Genomic DNA, 18975 nt, shown 5'->3' with positions numbered 1-18975 from the left:
AAGACTAAGATTGAGTTGCAAAGGGATTAATGCACTACCTGCTCATCAATCTTAGCTTCAGAAACTGTTACAGTCTTTTTTAGAGGGAACCTTGAAGACTGGGGAGCAGATCTGGGAGAAAGATTTGTTTTTTTGCTTGATAACTCCCTACTGTTTGATTTTCTTTAAGTATTTTTACCACATGCATTATTGATTACCTTACAATAACCACAAACCACAACTTAAAAAAAAAAAACAGCTACATTTTTTTAAACTACAGAAGTAGTTTTTTGTATCTGCTTTGGAAATGGTGCTTTCCCCGAAGTTCCACAGAATTTACTAATATTGTTACTATAAAATTCTCTATTGTATTTTTTTGATATTACCTATTTATTTTGAGAGAGAAAGTGGATGCACGCATGCGAATGGGGAAGGGGCAGAGAGAAAGGGAGACAAAGAATCCCAAGCAGGCTCCCCACTGTCAGCTCAGATCCTGATGCGGGACTTGATCCCACGAACTGTGAGATCATGACCTGAACTGAAATCAAGAGTCAGACACTCAACCAAATAAGCCACCCAGAAGCCCCAAAATTCTTTATTGTATTATGTAAAAACAAAGCTGAATGTCTATATAGCCAATAAGAACAAATTAATTATCGTATTCCCAGGGTCATGGTATCAACAATAAACTGGACTCTTCAAAATTCAAGTCTCACTTTAATCAAATATTTTGATCATACTGCAACAAACTTTATGTTAAAAGCTGCTAACAAAAAATAAAATGGACTGAGTCAAATTGAGTTAAATATTCTCATCTCTTAACCTCCAAGCTCCAATGAATGTGCCATGAGCAGTGAAAATGCTTTTTTTTTTTTAATTTTTTTTTTAGAAAAAGGGCAGAGAATTGGACAAGTCATGAAAGGATTCAGTCACTGGGCAAGAAAGAAAGAATTGGCTGTGTTAGGCTCTGAGACTAAGGTGCTAGGAAACAACACAGGCACAAGTCACCTGGAGTCCAGGGTCCAAATTCACACTGGAAATGAGCCCCAGATAAAGTGGTTAATGTTACCTGTGCTCATCTGTGGCTCAGTTGTACTAGTAAATTAACTTATTATGAACAGTGGGCAAAAAAAGGTCTAGTTCGCCTTCATTTCCCTTCTTGGTAAGGAAGGCCCACTTGGAGATCCAAAGACTGGATTTGAAATTGTCTTCGAGAAGTCCTAGGACCTCTATGTTCATCAAAATCCAGTTAAAACATTTTTTTTTCCTTCAGCTCTATGTTGGCTCAAAGAAATGAAACCAGTTATGAAGAACTTAAAAACAACTTGCTGACAAAGCCATCCCTTTTAAGATTTTTCAACATGCATTTAACTTGATGTTTTATGTAACCAAATTTAGAGGTTGGAAAAATTTCCATGATTATCTATGCTAGAATACACAACCTCTGCACATAGTCCAAATATCTCTCCAATTCACCTTAGTATTTCATATTTGTGGTTTTCAGTTAGGGCAGGATGGGCTTTACTGGGGTACTCTTAGTTTGGAAAATCTACCACAGTGATTTGAATATATTCAGTCTGTATACACCTCCAGTGTACTCTTTACACACATGCGCACACATCAGGGTCTATATCTCTATCTGTCAGACTTATTCTATTCCATTATAGTGCCTTCTCATGGTTGAACAACTCATCCACCAGCAGAACAGATTTTATCAAGCTCAATTTTCTTGGGTTGTATTAGGAGAGCAATAGTCATATTTAATTCATTTCTTAAAATTGCACATGGTCTCCCACCCTGAGAATGATTGTTCTAAGTTTACCATTCAGTTCTGCTAACAGCATCCTTTTCCTGAACATATTCCTCACACCTTTATGATGGTAAAATTCCAATTCATAATAACGCATTACAAAGGATTGCTCAAATAAATTTTGAGTGAGTTTTTACATAAGTATAATGTCTCCATAATATATTGTGACATTTGCTGCCATTTATTAACTGACATTGCTGCCACTTTTATGGTTCTGGCTTCCAAAAAAAATGTATTCACTTTTCACAAAATTGCATTTAGTATAGTAAGGCACCACAATCTTTGGATTGAAACCACAGAGTCTAAGATTGAAATTCTCATTCTCTAGTGATGCACCCATGATACGATAAAACAAAAGGTTCATATTTTATTTAAAATAATAATTTTTACTAGAATTACTCAACATTTATTATTTAAAAATATTTTAAGGCGACTTTTGAAAGTAAAGAGATTTAGCAGCTTTATTAATAAACCTGGAGGCAGCTGCCCCAGGAGCCCTGTGCTGGGTCTAAAGTGCAGGAGCCCTGGAGCCAGGCTCCAGAGTAGGAATTTCAGCTCTGCTACTTTAATTTTGAATTCTTTCTTGAGGTTTTGTCATTTCCTTTTTGAATTCCCATTTATTTTGCTCTTTCATTTCTTATATAATTTTCTTCATGTGGTTTAACTTCATTTTGAACTAAAACAGTGCTTTGGACCTGCTTTTTGGGCCTGTCTTTCTGGTATGCTTTTATTGTCTATATGGCTGTTATTTAACTCCTTATTCTTTTTTCTTATAACTTCATCTGGCATCAGATCGTGATTTTTTTTATTGCTCATTTTTATGTGAATTTCGTTTTCCTGAACCTTAAGCAGGAAGACAGGTTCAGATAGACATTTATAACTTTGATAAAAAATAGGGCAGTTTGCTTTCCGAGGCTTTCTGAGTGTTTCCCTTTCCCACATTAGTCTGGATCTTCTCTTTGCTTCTTCACTGTTCCATCCACCTGAATTTTGACTGTGCTTGCAGCCATTTATCCTCAGCATGAGACCCTAGCCTCCAGGTAAAACAAACGGGTCAGTCTTGAGAGTTCTTGGGTCTAAACTACCCTGGGTCCTATAGGTGTTCCCTTGAGATTCTCAGCTTCCCAGTCACCCGCTAGCTGCGTGACCTTAGACAAATTGCTCTTACCTCTCTGTGCCTCCTCTTCCTCATTGGTAAAATGGGAAAAATAATAGCCTAATGAGGTTTCATTCAAAGTAGTTAAAACACGATTTGACAGGCTGTGATGACTTTTTGAAAGTTGGTTTAATAAGTAAAACACCCATCTGCACCTTCTTTATGAACTTACTTTAAGTTGTAGAAGCTCTCAGGTCAATTGATGGCAACTATCAAAAATCCTGAGTGCCTCAGGGTATCGACTCATGTGATAACCATAGTTAAAGCTTTGGTTTACCTGGTTAACATACCTCACACTATTTTGGTTTTAATAAAAACTATCAAGAGAAAACAAAACTGCTTAGGGTTCTCCTACTAGGAATGCAATTCCTGCCTCCAGAATTTACTCATTTCTCATTATATCTACTTCATTTTTTTCCCTCCTTTGACTCTCTAGGAACTAAGGGGTCACTTTATTTGTTTATAATCAAATAGGACTTCTTAATACATGGTACCATTAGCAAATGTGGCAATCTTTTTAGAAAGGCCCTGAGAAGACTTTTCTTAAAAGTCCAGAGCATTATTAAAAGGGTTTTGATATTTTTATTTTTTACAGCTTATGATTTACTGCTTCAAATTTCTATTATTTATAGTCAGTGTGTCACTTCTTTAACCTGTTGGATCTTATTTTTTTCCTTTTTAAGCAACTTTGCTTTAAAAAAAAAAAAAATACCAAAAAAAAGGTAACCAACCAGGTTTTTGAAATTCAGGTTGCCAAAAGGTTTTTTGTTTTTTGTTTTTTGTTTTTTTTTTTTTTTTTTTTTATCAGCTTAGAATATATCTAGGAAAATATGACCAACAAAAAAAGTGTGTGTGGTTGGGGGGAACTTACAACAACTAAATATAATGTGTAACCCTAGTTTGAATCCTGAACTGGAAATTTTTTTCTTCATTTTCTATAAAGAAAATTATTGGGAAAATTAATGAAATTTTAAAAATGTGTAAAAATAATTTTATATCAATTTTCCTGACTTAGATAAATACACTGTGATTCTATAAGAGAATGAACCCAAAACATTTGGGGTAAAGAGGCATCATGCATATAACTTATTTTCAGAGTTCAGAGAAAGAGCAAGGATGTTAAAGCGAATGTGGTAAAATGCAAACATTTGGGGAATCTGGGGGAAGGTATATGAAAATTCTGTGTACTAGTCTCTTACAACTTTAGTGAAAGTCTGAAATTATTTTAAAATAAAAAAGGGGGGGGGCGCCTGGGTGGTTGTCGGTTAAGAGGCTGACTTCGGCTCAGGTCATGATCTCGTGGTCTGTGAGTTCGAGCCCCATGTCAGGCTCTGTGCTGACAGCTCAGGGCCTGGAGCCTGTTTCAGATTCTGTGTCTCCCTCTCTCTGACCCTCCCCCGTTCATATTCTGTCTCTCTCTCTGTCTCAAAAATAAATAAACGTTATCAAAGTTATCAAAAATATATCAAAGTTATCAAATATCAAATATCAAAGTTATCAAAAATCTCCCAACAAATAAGAGTCCAGGACCAGATGGCTTTCCAGGGGAGTTCTACCAGACGTTTAAAGCAGAGATAATACCTATCCTTCTCAAGCTATTCCAAAAAATAGAAAGGGAAGGAAAACTTCCAGACTCATTCTATGAAGCCAGTATTACTTTGATTCCTAAACCAGACAGAGACCCAGTAAAAAAAGAGAACTACAGGCCAATATCCCTGATGAATATGGATGCAAAAATTCTCAATAAGATACTAGCAAATCGAATTCAACAGCATATAAAAAGAATTATTCACCATGATCAAGTGGGATTCATTCCTGGGATGCAGGGCTGGTTCAACATTTGCAAATCAATCAATGTGATACATCACATTAAGAAAAGAAAAGATAAGAACCATATGATCCTGTCAATCGATGCAGAAAAGGCCTTTGACAAAATCCAGCACCCTTTCTTAATAAAAACCCTTCAGAAAGTTGGGATAGAAGGAACATACTTAAACATCATAAAAGCCATTTATGAAAAGCCCACAGCTAACATCATCCTCAACGGGGAAAAACTGAGAGCTTTTTCCCTGAGATCAGGAACACGACAGGGATGTCCACTCTCACCACTGTTGTTTAACATAGTGTTGGAAGTTCTAGCATCAGCAATCAGACAACAAAAGGAAATCAAAGGCATCAAAATTGGCAAAGATGAAGTCAAGCTTTCACTTTTTGCAGATGACATGATATTATACATGGAAAATCTGACAGACTCCACCAAAAGTCTGCTAGAACTGATACATGGATTCAGCAAAGTTGCAGGATACAAAATCAATGTACAGAAATCAGTTGCATTCTTATACACTAATAATGAAGCAACAGAAAGACAAATAAAGAAACTGATCCCATTCACAATTGCACCAAGAAGCATAAAATACCTAGGGATAAATCTAACCAAAGATGTAAAAGATCTGTATGCTGAAAACTATAGAAAGCTAATGAAGGAAATTGAAGAAGACATAAAGAAATGGAAAAACATTCCATGCTCATGGATTGGAAGAATAAATATTGTCAAAATGTCAATACTACCCAAAGCTATCTAACACATTCAATGCAATCCCAATCAAAATTGCACCAGCATTCTTCTCGAAACTAGAACAAGCAATCCTAAAATTCATATGGAACCACAAAAGGCCCCGAATAGCCAAAGTAATTTTGAAGAAGACCAAAGCAGGAGGCATCACAATCCCAGACTTTAGCCTCTACTACAAAGCTGTCATCATCAAGACAGCATGGTATTGGCACAAAAACAGACACATAGACCAATGGAATAGAATAGAAACCCCAGAACTAGACCCACAAACATACGGCCAACTACTCTTTGACAAAGCAGGTAAGAACATCCAATGGAAACAGGACAGTCTCTTTAACAAATGGTGCTGGGAGAACTGGACAGCAACATGCAGAAGATTGAAATTAGACCACTTTCTCACACCATTCACAAAAATAAACTCAAAATGGATAAAGGACCTGAATGTGAGACAGGAAACCATCAAAACCCTAGAGGAGAAAGCAGGAAAAGACCTCTCTGACCTCAGTCGTAGCAATTTCTTACTTGACACATCCCCAAAGGCAAGGGAATTAAAAGCAAAAATGAACTACTGGGACCTCATGAAGATAAAAAGCTTCTGCACAGCAAAGGAAACAACCAACAAAACTAAAAGGCAACCAACGGAATGGGAAAAGATATTTGCAAATGACATATCAGACAAAGGGCTAGTATCCAAAATCTATAAAGAGCTCACCAAACTCCGCACCCAAAAAACAAATAATCCAGTGAAGAAATGGGCAGAAAACACAAATAGACACTTCTCTAAAGAAGACATCCGGATGGCCAACAGGCACATGAAAAGATGCTCAACGTCCCTCCCCATCAGGGAAATACATATCAAAACCACACTCGGATATCACATCATGCCAATCAGAGTGGCCAAGATGAACAAGTCAGGAGACTATAGATGCTGGAGAGGATGTGGAGAAACAGGAACCCTCTTGCACTGTTGGTGGGAATGCAAATTGGTGCAGCCACTCTGGAAAACAGTGTGGAGGTTCCTCAAAAAATTAAAAATAGGCCTACCATATGACCCAGCAATAGCACTGCTAGGAATTTACCCAAGGGATACAGGAGTGCTGATGCATAGGGGCACTTGTACCCCAATGTTTATAGCAGCACTCTCAACAATAGCCAAATTATGGAAAGAGCCTAATTGTCCATCAACTGAGGAATGGATAAAGAAATTGTGGTTTATATACACAATGGAGTACTATGTGGCAATGAGAAAGAATGAAATATGGCCCTTTGTAGCAACGTGGATGGAACTGGAGAGAGTGATGCTAAGTGAAATAAGCCATACAGAGAAAGACAGATACCATATGTTTTCACTCTTAGGTGGATTCTGAGAAACTTAACAGAAACCCATGGGGGAGGGGAAGAAAAAAAAAAAAAAGAGGTTAGAGTGGGAGAGAGCCAAAGCATAAGAGACTCTTAAAAACTGAGAACAAACTGAGGGTTGATGGGGGGTGGGAGGGAGGGGAGGGTGGGTGATGGGATAGAGGAGGGCACCTTTTGGGATGAGCACTGGGTGTTGTATGGAAACCAATTTGACAATAAATTTCATATATTGAAAAAGAATTAAAAAAATTTAAAAAAAGATGCTTAAAAAATAATAAAATAAAATAAAATAAAATAAAGTAAAATAAAATAAAATAAAATAAAATAAAATAAAATAAAATAAAATAAAATAAACAAAAAGGGTTTTAAAAGTTGGGGAGATTAAGAGCAGAACGATAGCAAGGTCAACGTCCTAAGGGTTTATTTGAGCACTTACAACATCCTTCAATGTTACACTCGGAACACAAAATCCTTATTTTGAAAGAAAAGGTGGGAGCTTAGAGTGCCTCAAATATTTGGCTAGGAGACCTCTACAAAATCTCTCCCTACCTAAAGGTACTCACTTTGATAGATAAACTTCCATTCCATATTAGCAGAATCAATGAAATCCTAGTGAGCTAATCATTCAGGTTAATGCCATTAGAAATACCAGCACTATCAGATTGGCAGAGGTGAATCTAAATTATTATGCTAGCATGTGGGGCAATCATGAGCATCTGCTTATAATCTGTGGGTGGGATTTAGATTGATATAAACTAGTGCAATCTTTTGAGGAACAACCAGGTAGTATGTATCACATTTTAAATGTTCCTACCCCTTGGCGGTGGGGGTGGGGTGGGGCGCCACTCAGATGGTTAAGTGTTCAACTTGGGCTCAGGTCATGATCTCAGGTTTGTGAGTTCGAGCCCCACATCGGGCTCTGTGCTGACAGCTCAGAGCCTAGAGCTTGCTTGGTATTCTCTGTCTCCCTCTCTCTCTGCCCTTCTCCCACTCTCTCCTCAAAAGGAAAAAAAGCCCTTACCCTTTGACTCAGCAGTTCTACTTTTAGAAGTCTATCCTAGGTAAATAGTGGGCAAGTGAGCAAAGATGTATACTCAAGGATGTTCACTCTGTCGTTGCAAAGAACAGGAGATATATGTGTCCATCAGTAGGAAGTTAAATAAATTATGATTGATAATACAAAACAGTATTCTTCAGTACATCCATAATATATTAAATGAAAAACAAAACTAGTATGTATTTTCCTATGTATATTTACATTACTTATTTACATTTGAAATAGAAATATTTTATAGATCTTTTTATTTTTTAGATTGAAGGAATACATGCTAAAATGAATTGTGGGTAGGTAGGTATTTAGAAGAATATACACTTCATTATCCATGGCACACTACATAATTTGCAAGGCCCAGAGCAAAATGAAAATGTAGAGCCTCTTGTTAAAAAAATAAAAAATTTCAAGATGGTGACAGCTGAGCATTCAACCAGGTATGGGGCCCTTCTAAGTGCAGGGCCCTGTGAGACTCTATAAGCGGTGTGCCCTTGAAGCTGACCCTGGCTATATGCTATGCTTTCCACTTAGATATATGCTACACTGTTCTATCCATTACACTATATGATATACACTAAGACATACACTGCAGTAGTGGTAATATATGGATAGGTGGTTAGAGATATACACATTGTCTATCTCTGCCCCACCCCCCTCCTGTTGTTATTTTGGGTATTGTAATAAGAGCAGCACTTTGTGATAAGGGCAATCCAAGGTGTGTTTAAATTATTCCTAAAAAGAGCTAACACATTAAGGGTGCTGAGATTAACAATGTGCCGGTGTACCTCTTGGATCACTTCGCATGCCACAAGAGTGCCTTCCAGAGGACTAGCAGATATTCAACAGAGATGTGCAGCCCTCCAAAGAGAATTCTGTGGCACGTTTTAATTACTTTTAATGAGGTTCTATGATAATGACTATCAGGACAGATAAGTGGTAAATGATAGGTAATTTCTTTCCTTTTTTCATGTGTGAAGTAGAAGTATAAGAAAAAAATGGGAATAAAAATATAACAGAAATTTCTGATTTCTAGGAATTAAATAGCTCTCCTGGGCCACCCATGTATGGATATTTTTCTACAGCTCTAAATGGTTCTGTGATCTCCTTGAATTAACCAAATAATATTACTAGTTATTAGTTGACTTCATATGTCCACAAGTTAAATGCTTCCTCTGATGCTTCTATTTATAAGTAGAACTAAAAACCAAGAGATCTAATTTGGGATCAGCGTGGCAGCTTATGTTCTGCCATGTAGAATATCAAGGTTTGATTAGGCAGATCTTAGAGTTAAAGCCAAAATACAAGAGAACAAGACATTCTAATACCTAATGGGCTCTAAATAAGATGGTTTAATCTTACCAGACTCTGATTTTCACTAAAGACAAAAACTTTTAACAGGGCCTCTGATGATGCTGGGATAAGTACATATAGGTGAGAGGACAAAGGTTTCCAGGATTCAACCAAATAGGGAAAGGGTGAGAAAAACATTAAAAGATTTGTTGTTAAATATTTTTCTGCAGTCCATCATACGGTAATCAGAGGTCAAAGTCTAAATTACACACCAGGAGCTACAGACCTTTGACTTCATAGGCATCTGGAGAATGTGTTGAAGCTATTTGAGTTCTCCAAGACTTCAGGGTGTTGTATAAGATAATGACAGAACTGTTAAGTAGAAAGCTGATAAATCCTATGAGTTGTGAATTTCAAGACTAATTTCTGTACTTCAAAGTCTTCAATCTTATTTTTTAATTCATCTTCCTGAATTATATGTGTATATATGGTACTATACGTCACATATAATCTATGCTCAGTAATGGATAAAAACCACTAATATATACATGAGAGTCCTCCTTATGTGTAATTATCCATGGTGGTCATCTGTTTTAGGGTATCAGTTCTGTCTCTATTGAAACTACTAAAAATCACTCATATTCTTGAGAATTTTCATCAGGCTGCCTAGCACTACTATTCTCAAAATTCAAAACAGGACCCATAATACAGGTATAAGCTATTACAGTTGATAGAAATCTATCATTTTCACAAATGCAAAAAATAGCTCTATTTAATGCACTTTTCCTTTGTTTTCTGTATACTTAACTGCTTCTACCTTAAATATTACAATGACTTTCTTTTAAGTGATATTATATACACATGTGTTTGACATAAAGAACTTTGTAATGATATCCTATGAAGACTGAATGGGCTATGATTCAAGAAATATTGAGTTCCCCATTGATAAATGTGTTGCACATGATGAAACTGTTGAAGCAAGAATTCAAGGACAAAATAGGTGGTTGGACAAGATAATATTTGTGTTCTCTTCTAACTCTGAGACATCATGAACACAAAACAATTCTTACCGGTCTTGAACAAGACAGAGGATGAGCAAAGAATGGAAAGGAGGCAAATGAGAGAGACACCATAAAGATATTATATTTATTTAATACAAGTTACCACTGTTTGAACATGGAACCCAGGAGAAAATAATAAAATATCAAAAACACTTAATATTTTCAAGTGCGCCTGGTCACTCGGTTGAGTGTCCGACTCTTGATTTCGGCTCAGGTCATGATCCCAGGGTCATGGGATTGAGTCCCGCATTGGACTCTGTGCTGAACACAGAAACTGCTTGGGATTCTTTCTCTCTCCTTCTGCCCCTCTCCCCCACTCTCACATGCACATGCTCTCTCTCTTGCTAAAAAAAATTTTTTTAGCAATTAAAAAAAACACCAATATTTTCAGCTTCAGAAACTACTTGTACATTAGCACCATTAGGTTTTTCTTTTTTTGTTGTTTTGAAAGAATCCACTCTGAATAGGGTGCCTAAACATGGAGAATACTGAACTTCTTTGTTGGTATCAGAGATGGTTCCAGGAGATCAACCCGGATGTGGCAGGAGACTGCACTCCTGACTGTAACTGTGAGGGCATGGCCCTGAGGCAGAGTTTTGTAGACGTAAACCAGAACGTCTGGCAAATGGGCTGGAATTGAGCAGAGGAAGAACCGTTAGGAGACACATTCTGCCTCTTGGAATTCACTCAAGAACTGAAGACAGGCCTGAGCCTTCAAGGAACTAGGGAAGGCACTGGCAGAGGATATAAAGTTTAAGCTAAAAACAAGGAACTCAGACTAGATGTCACAGGCTCAATGGAGTCAGTCTTTTTGAAGAATGCCATCAAGAAAATGGCATTTGAGAGGTACCCAGGTGGCTCAGTTGGTTAAGTAGCTGACTCTTGATTTTTGGCTCAGGTCATGATCTCACCATTCATGGGATTGAACCCCACGTGTTTGGGATTCTCCCTTTCCTTCTCTCTGCCCTTACCACCCCCTCTCATAAATAAGTATTTGTAAAAAAGAAAATGGCATTTGAGAAAACTCAGGAGAAAAACTAGAGGCACAAAGGGACCTGGGAAAATATTACATAAATCTATTTAAAAAGTGAAATGGAGGGGCGTCTGGGTGGCTCAGTCAGTTAAGTGTCTGTTCAGCTCTGATCATGGTCTCAAAGTTCATGAGTTCAAGCCCCGCATTGGGCTCACTGCTGTCAGCGAGGAGACCACTTTAGATCCTCTGTCCCCCTGTCTCTGCCCCTCCCCTGCTCGCACTCTCTCCAACATTTTTTTTTTTAATAATAAAAAAATAAAATAAGATAAAAAGTGAAATGGGGATACTGACTCTCAATCTTGGCTCAGGTCATGATCTCACAGTTTATGAGATTGAGCCCCATATCAGGCTCCGAGCTATCAGCACTAATCTCACTTGGGATTCTCTGTCTCCCTCTCTCTCTGCCCCTCCCCTGCTCGCTCTCTCTCTCTCTCTCTCTCAAAATAAACAAACATATATATTTTTCAAAGTGAAATGGGAGGCACCTGGGTGGCTCAGTCAGTTGAGCATCTGACTTTGGCTTGGGATATGATCTCAGTTTGTGGGTTGAAGCTCTGCATGGGGCTTCTTGCTATCAGCACGGACCCCACTTTAGATCTTCTATTCCCCCCTCTCTCTGTCCCTCCCCTGCTCATGCTCTGTCTCTCTCTCTCTCTAAAATAAAGAAAACATTTTTAAAAAGTAAAATGGAATTGGCTATTACTAGCCTGTAAATTTCTTTCCTTGAAACATTATTTTGTACATTTTTTTAGTGAGAGCTATATGACCATTATTTCACATGTGCAATGCTTTGAAATATTGTATAACACATCACATCTGTTACTGTGAAGGCTGTTTATCCTTATTTTAATTCTGTCCTTACCTTAGACTGAAACCACTTCATACATGAGATATAAGTCTGGATCTAGTAGTTCTCAAATTATGTTCCAGGAAAGAGTGCCATCAGCATTGAGTGTGCACTTGTTAAAAATTCAAATCTTCACATGCTATCCTAGACCTACTGAGTTAGAAACTAGGGATGGAATCCACCAATCTGGGTTTTCAGTCTTCTTGCTGGTTCTAAAGCACTCTATAGTTTGAGAACCATGGCCTCAGGCATTTCAGAACTAGATGTCTTTAGAGTCTGTTTAGGAAAAAAATACTGTTCTGTTTTCTGTCTATTCACAGTCCTATTCTCATTTCTGATTACCAATGTGTGGTAGTTTTTTTCCTATACCAAACAATTGTGTGACACCAGCTGAGTGAGAACAATTTAACTCAGTTCTTATACTACCTGGAAATAGTTTAGACCCCACAGGTTAAGAGCTCAGCCCCACAAGACTAAGCACTGCAGACACTAAGCAACTTAAGACACCAATCACAAGTTCAAGTTGTCACCTGTACATTTGACCGACCAGCTATATGTCAGAGATTCATATAACCCCCTCCTGGGATTTGGGGAATTTGCTAGAGCAGCTCATAGACCTGAGGAAAACAGTTTACCTACTAGACTACCAGTTTATTATAAGAGGATATAACTTGGGAACAGCCAGATGGAAGAGATGCATACATAGGGCAAAGTATGGGGAAAGGGGCACAGAGCTTCCATGATCTCTCTGGCTTGACACCCACTCAGCACCTCCACATGTCTACCAACCTGGAAGCTCTCCAAATCCATCCTTTTTGGGTTTTTATGCAGGCTTCATTAAGAATGCATGTTTGATTAAATCATTGGCCATTGAGTCAACCTGTAGTTCCTCTCCCCTCACCAGAGGTCAGAGTGGGGTGGGACTGAAAGTTCCAACCCTCTAATCACACAGTTGGTTCCCCTGGCAACCAGCCCCCAGTATCCTTAGGGACTTTCCAAAAGTCATTGTATTAATATAAATTCAGATGTGGTTGAAAGGGGCTTGTTATGAATAACAAAAGACATCCATTTCATTCTGGAGCTATTTCAGAAGCTGAGAAAGAGAGATGCCCCTATAACTCTTATCACTTAAGAAATTACAAAGGTTTTAGGAGTTACTTGCCAGGAACCAGGGAGGAGGACCAAATATATATTTCTTAATATAAACCATAAGATCACAGAGCTCCAGGAGAGAGCTGTATTATAGGCCAGGGAGGCAGCATGGTGGTTTTGTCTGTTCAGGCTGCTATAACAAAATACCACAGAGCAGTGCTTCTAAAAAACAGAAATTTCTTCTTTCTTTTTTTCCTTCTTTCCTCCCTTCCTCCCTTCCTTCCTTCTTTCCTTCCTATTTAAGTAATCTCTACACCCAAAGCAGGGCTGGAACTCACAACCCTGAGGATCAAGAGTCCCATATTCTTCCAACTGAGCCAGCCAGGTGCCCCCAGAAATTTATTTCTCACAGTTCTGCAGGCTGGAAAGTCCAAGATCAAGGCAGTGGCCAATCTGGTGTCTGGTGAGAACACATTTCTTCATAGACCCCACCTTCTCACTAATCTCACTTGGCAGAAGGGATGATGGATCTCTCAGGAGCCTCTTTTCTAAGAGTACTAATCCCATTGAGGGTTCCATTCTCATGACCTAATTACTTCCCAAAGGCCCCACCTCCAAACATCATCACACTGGGGATGAGGATTCAACACATAAATTTTAGGAGGACACAATCATGCAGTCCAGTAATGGTCAACCAGAAACAGTGGGGGTTTTACAGCTAGTCAGACGTGGAATCAAACTGCGGCTCCAGCACTCGTCAGCTGGGTAGGGTTTTGAGCGAGTTGCCCAATCTCTCGGAACTTCAGGTTCCTTATTTTAAAAATGGAAAGAATAATGCCTACCTTGAAAGGTTACTATGAACACTATGAAGTTTATGTGCCTACATGGTAATCAGGAATGCTGGCTCTGGCATCAGGCCCAGTTTAAATGCCAGCTTTTCTCCTTACAGAGTGTTCTTGGACAAATTACTAATCCTCTCTGTGCTTCAATTTTCTTATCTGTAAAGTGAGTTATGCTATACTTGCCTTACAGGGTTGTTGTGAGGGTTTAATGAGTTAATATGTATCAATTGCTTAGAAGACTACCTGCCACATAATTGCTCAATAATTACCTGTTTGTAAGACTAGAAATGCAAATAAAAACAATGATAATAATAAAATATTACATGTACATAAAACACCTAGGCCTAGAGTTTGCTAAGTATTCAATATAATTATTACTGTCATTACAACATTCTTTCTTATAAAGCATAGCGTTATAAGAGGTTCCAGTACATGGGCAGCCCTTGACACTTTCATACATTCTTTATATTCTAATGTCTTTCCTCCTGTCTGAATAAGCTCTGTGTATTGTATTAATATCGATCTCCTAGTTTTGATAGTGTATAATAGTTATACAAGATGCTACCAATAGACGGGGGGCTGAGTGAAGGGTATATAGGACCTCCTTGTACATTTTTTTTAACTCCTGTGAATCTGTAATTATTTAGAAATTAAAAAGTGAAAAAAAAATAGGGGTAGGGAGTTTACCTAAAGTGAGAAGTGTTGGGGCAAGAGGTTGGGCACCTCATCCACCCCCAGTTCCTTATTTATCAGTCCCTAGAATCCTAACCTTCCTCTTTACCAATGTGGGCTACTGGAAGCCAGGGGAGTCTGGTGAGAGCTAGGCCAGGCTCCCATAATATCAGGTAAGGTATGAACTTGGAGAATGTCTGATGCATGGAATTCTAGTGTAAGGAACACTGTAATCCCTGTAACTTCATTACCTAACACAGTTCCTTGTGCACAAAGGCAAAGACAAAAAGATGTGCTCTTCTGGATCAAAATTGTAAATCCAAATATTTTCCTCATAGGAATATTGCCACATAATGTGATTAGGTTCTGTGATGTTCACATAAGTACTTTATAGATTAAATAAATAGGCCTTTGTGGGGGCTCCTGGGTGGCCCAGTCGGTTGGGTGTCAGACTCTTGATTTCAGCTCAGGTCATGATCTCACAGTCATGAACTCGAGCCCCACACTGGGCTCTGCTGACAGTGCAGAGCCTGCTTGGGATTCTCTCTCCTCCTCCTCCTCCTCCTTTTCCTCCTTCTGCCCTTCTCTGCCTCTCTAGATAAATAAATAAACTTAAAAAAAAAAAAAAAAGCCTTTGTGGACTAACCTGGACACCTACCCACTAATTGTGACTATGTTCTATGGACATATTTCAAAGAACTAATCTTCAAGCAAACTTCTGAAACACTACCAATTTGTAAGTTATTATACTTAGTTGATGCTATTAACACAAAATTTTTAAATTGAGTGATAATGATCATTCTAGGCTCACTGATTTCAAGTTTCCAAACAGTGTTCTGCTTAACACTAATGTCTTAAAGTTCCCACTGCCACCCACTCTCTAAGTTCCTAAAATTGTTAGACCAAGAAACTTTTTTTAAACAAACATTTACTAAGTTTGGGGAGTTCCAAAAACTCTGTTTGAGAAACACTTCTATATCACATGATCAATCTTCCTGACTATTTGGCTTCTTAAATGGCTGTAGTAGTTATTTTTTAAAAATTAAAAACATATTTTAGGCCCAAATAAAAAAGCTTTAGGTAATCTAACCATGTTTGCTTAGTAGCAATACAAATAGATATCCACTAGTCATCAATGACTTATACACATATTAATTATAAGTTTCCTCCAATTAATTAGTAAAAAATAAACTTAAAAACTAAGTTAAAGAAAAACTATGTGGTTCATTTCTCTCAATCAAATTAACACCAACAGCTAGCTTTTTAATTCATCATCTCTTACCATTCAGGAACTTCAGTCCAAGTAAAGAGGTAGTTTTTTGCTTATTTGCTTGTTTTTTCCTAAGCTCCTTAAGTTGTAAGTCAGAAAAGTCTTGGCAATAAAGAGGAATGAATGAAGTCTCCCAATTCTTGATGAACTATGTTTTCCTAAGAAAATTAAGGTATATTACCAAAGGTCCAGTGTTTGTCTTTCAAAAAAAGAACGAGTCTAACTATAAAAAACACAAATTACATTTTAGTTAAGATTTAGCAACAGGGGCATCTGGGTGGCTCAGTCAGTTGAGTGTGAGACTCTTGATTTTGGCTCAGATCAAGATCCCAGGGTTGTGGGATGGAGCCCTGTGTTGCACTCTGTGCTGAGCATGGAGCCTTCTTAAGATTCTTTCTCTCTCTCCCTCTCTCTTTCTCTCTCGCTCCCTCTCTCCCCAGCTCACACACTCTCTCAAATCTAAAAAAAACCTGATTAAAAAAATTTAGCAATATATATAATTGCTTCCTGTTTCAGCAAATACTACCCAGTACATAATTGTATGTACCCAGTACATAACCCAGTATATAATTCCACAAACAGAAACCATAAGATCCATATTATAAAGAAACACTCTGCTAACTTCAATTTAATGTATGTATCATGAGAATACTCCAAACTTCTTAAATGAAAGAATTATCAATTATAATTCTTTTTTTTTTTTTCAACGTTTTTTATTTATTTTTGGGACAGAGAGAAACAGAGCATGAACGGGGGAGGGGCAGAGAGAGAGGGAGACACAGAATCGGAAACAGGCTCCAGGCTCTGAGCCATCAGCCCAGAGCCTGACGCGGGGCTCGAACTCCCGGACCGCGAGATCGTGACCTGGCTGAAGTCAGATGCTTAACCGACTGCGCCACCCAGGCGCCCCTATAATTCTTTTTAAAATTACATTTGATCAACTAAAACTTGTGTAAAGCTTCACAAATCCTTTCACAAATCTCTGCTGCAGAACAAAGAAAGTTTTTTATTCTGAAAGTGACTAAGGAGAATTTCATGATACATTCATGCTCTATAATATTTTAGACTTTTTTACACTAAAGTAGTAACAAGTCAAGATATGAAGTTAGCAGACATTAAATATCCTATTTAAAAACAGGTGTTATATATTATATATAAGTTTTGTAGTTTGATTATGACTATATTTCATATACACAAAAACATTTGTGAAACAGTCTGTTGAAATTGTATTAATGGCTGCATATACTTCCTTAATTCAGCAAATTAAATTTCTGAAATCTCCTAACTACAGTTAGAGCTACCATATCTTGCCAATTAGGTTGCCAATCTGCATTTAAGAACTATTACCAACTCTTGGAGGAACTTCTTTACCCGTCTGATGAATTGTGTGTATTCTATTTAGGAAGGGCTGGAAGTACAGAACAGGTAGTTATAATTTCAAATGAAAAATTTAGGCCATCAAACAGACTACCTAAGCATTATAATTAAGGATAATTGTTCCTCTTACCAAAGTGTGTCACAACTATTTTTAAACATGTTGGGGGGTCTGTTCTGAAACCTATGTCTGATCTACTCCCTAAGCTTTATCCCTGGAAGAAGCAGATACCAAATTAAGAATTCTTAGGAAGGACCCAGTATAAATTAAAAGCAATAACAACTCAATCCACATTCTTTTTTAAAAAAATATTTCATTTATTTGAGAGAGAGAAAAAGAGAGAGAGGGCACGGGCCAGTGGGGGATGGAGAGAGAGAGAGAGAATCGCAAGCCAGCTAGGTGCTCTCAGCCTGACACAGGGCTCAATCTCACAAACTGTGAGATCATGACCTGAAGCAAAATCAAGAGTGGGATGCTTAACCAACTTAGCCATCCAGGCACCTCTCAATCCACATTCTTTTTTTTTTTTTCAAGTTTCTTTATTTATTTTGAAATAGAGTGAGTGGGGGAGGGGCAGAGAGAGAGAGAGAGAGAGAGAGAGAGAGAGAGAGAGAGAGAGATACTGATAGTGCAGAGCCTGATGCAGGGCTCAAAGAACCAGGAGATCATGACCTGAGATCAAATTGAGCACTTAACCAACAGAGCCACCCAGACGACCCTCAATCCATTTCTTAATCAAGAAGTGTTAGCTTGTTTTTTAACTTATGGAATATACATTCAAAGAAACTTAGATTCAAGTCCTCTATTTGTCAAAGTCACTGAGGGCATACTATGTGCCAAGCACTACTAGTTTCTGAATACATGATAGAGAACAAAACACATTCGTTCCTTGACTTCGGAGACATGCCAAAGACCTCCGAAAGACATTAAATAATAATAATAGAAACTAAATCACTTTGTGGTTATTCCCTATTTGTACTGCCTCTTTTACAGTGGGTAACTGTGGTCACACCCTTCTCTTAGGAGTATTCTGCAAAGAGTTTTGCGAAGTTGTTTAACTACCGGAGACAATCAGTTGTAGCTGCGAGAAATAAAGACATAGAATGATAGACGATTTCATAAACTTTATCTTGAAAGCTATCATGGAATTTATTCCAAGAAGTACAAAATATTCATCTATACATGCATATTGACAAGATAACTTCTATTCATAGCGTGGGAATTCACCAGCAGGTTTTCTAGAATCCTGCTCATGACAAAAATCCATAATGGTGACACACACATATATTCCAGCTTTTCAACTAACCTTATTTTGAAAACACCAGTGCTCCAGTGTGCAATGTTACTTCAATTAAATTATTCTTTGGTGAATAAGGATCTATGAACTTCATTTATATTTTAAGATCGGCAATGAACTTACATTCAAGTTAACCTTCAGGGTGAATTATTTCCAGGTACAGCTTCTGTTTGCCTAGGCGGTTGAAAGTATACAAAGTACTGAGAACTTTGCAAGTATTATTCTCATTTTAAAGGTTTTATCTCGGGGCGCCTGGGTGGCGCAGTCGG

The 18975-nt window shown here is 37.9% G+C and overlaps 1 long non-coding RNA gene across 9 annotated transcripts in view; it reads right to left on the bottom strand.

Annotated features, from left to right (window-relative positions):
• Nucleotides 1–18975, bottom strand: part of LOC121033928 (uncharacterized) — a 72529-nt gene that overhangs the window by 52343 nt on the left and 1211 nt on the right. For all 9 annotated transcript variants that reach the window (XR_005792199.1, XR_005792200.1, XR_005792202.1 and 6 more), the window contains exon 2: nt 16047–16192. This is a non-coding gene — a long non-coding RNA (uncharacterized LOC121033928). The remainder of the gene's footprint in view (nt 1–16046; nt 16193–18975) is intronic.

Source organism: Herpailurus yagouaroundi, unplaced genomic scaffold (assembly GCF_014898765.1).
Source record: "Herpailurus yagouaroundi ecotype Mexico unplaced genomic scaffold, PumYag 159, whole genome shotgun sequence".
Classification (NCBI taxonomy): domain Eukaryota; kingdom Metazoa; phylum Chordata; class Mammalia; order Carnivora; family Felidae; genus Herpailurus; species Herpailurus yagouaroundi.
This window is presented reverse-complemented; position numbering and strand designations above follow the sequence as displayed.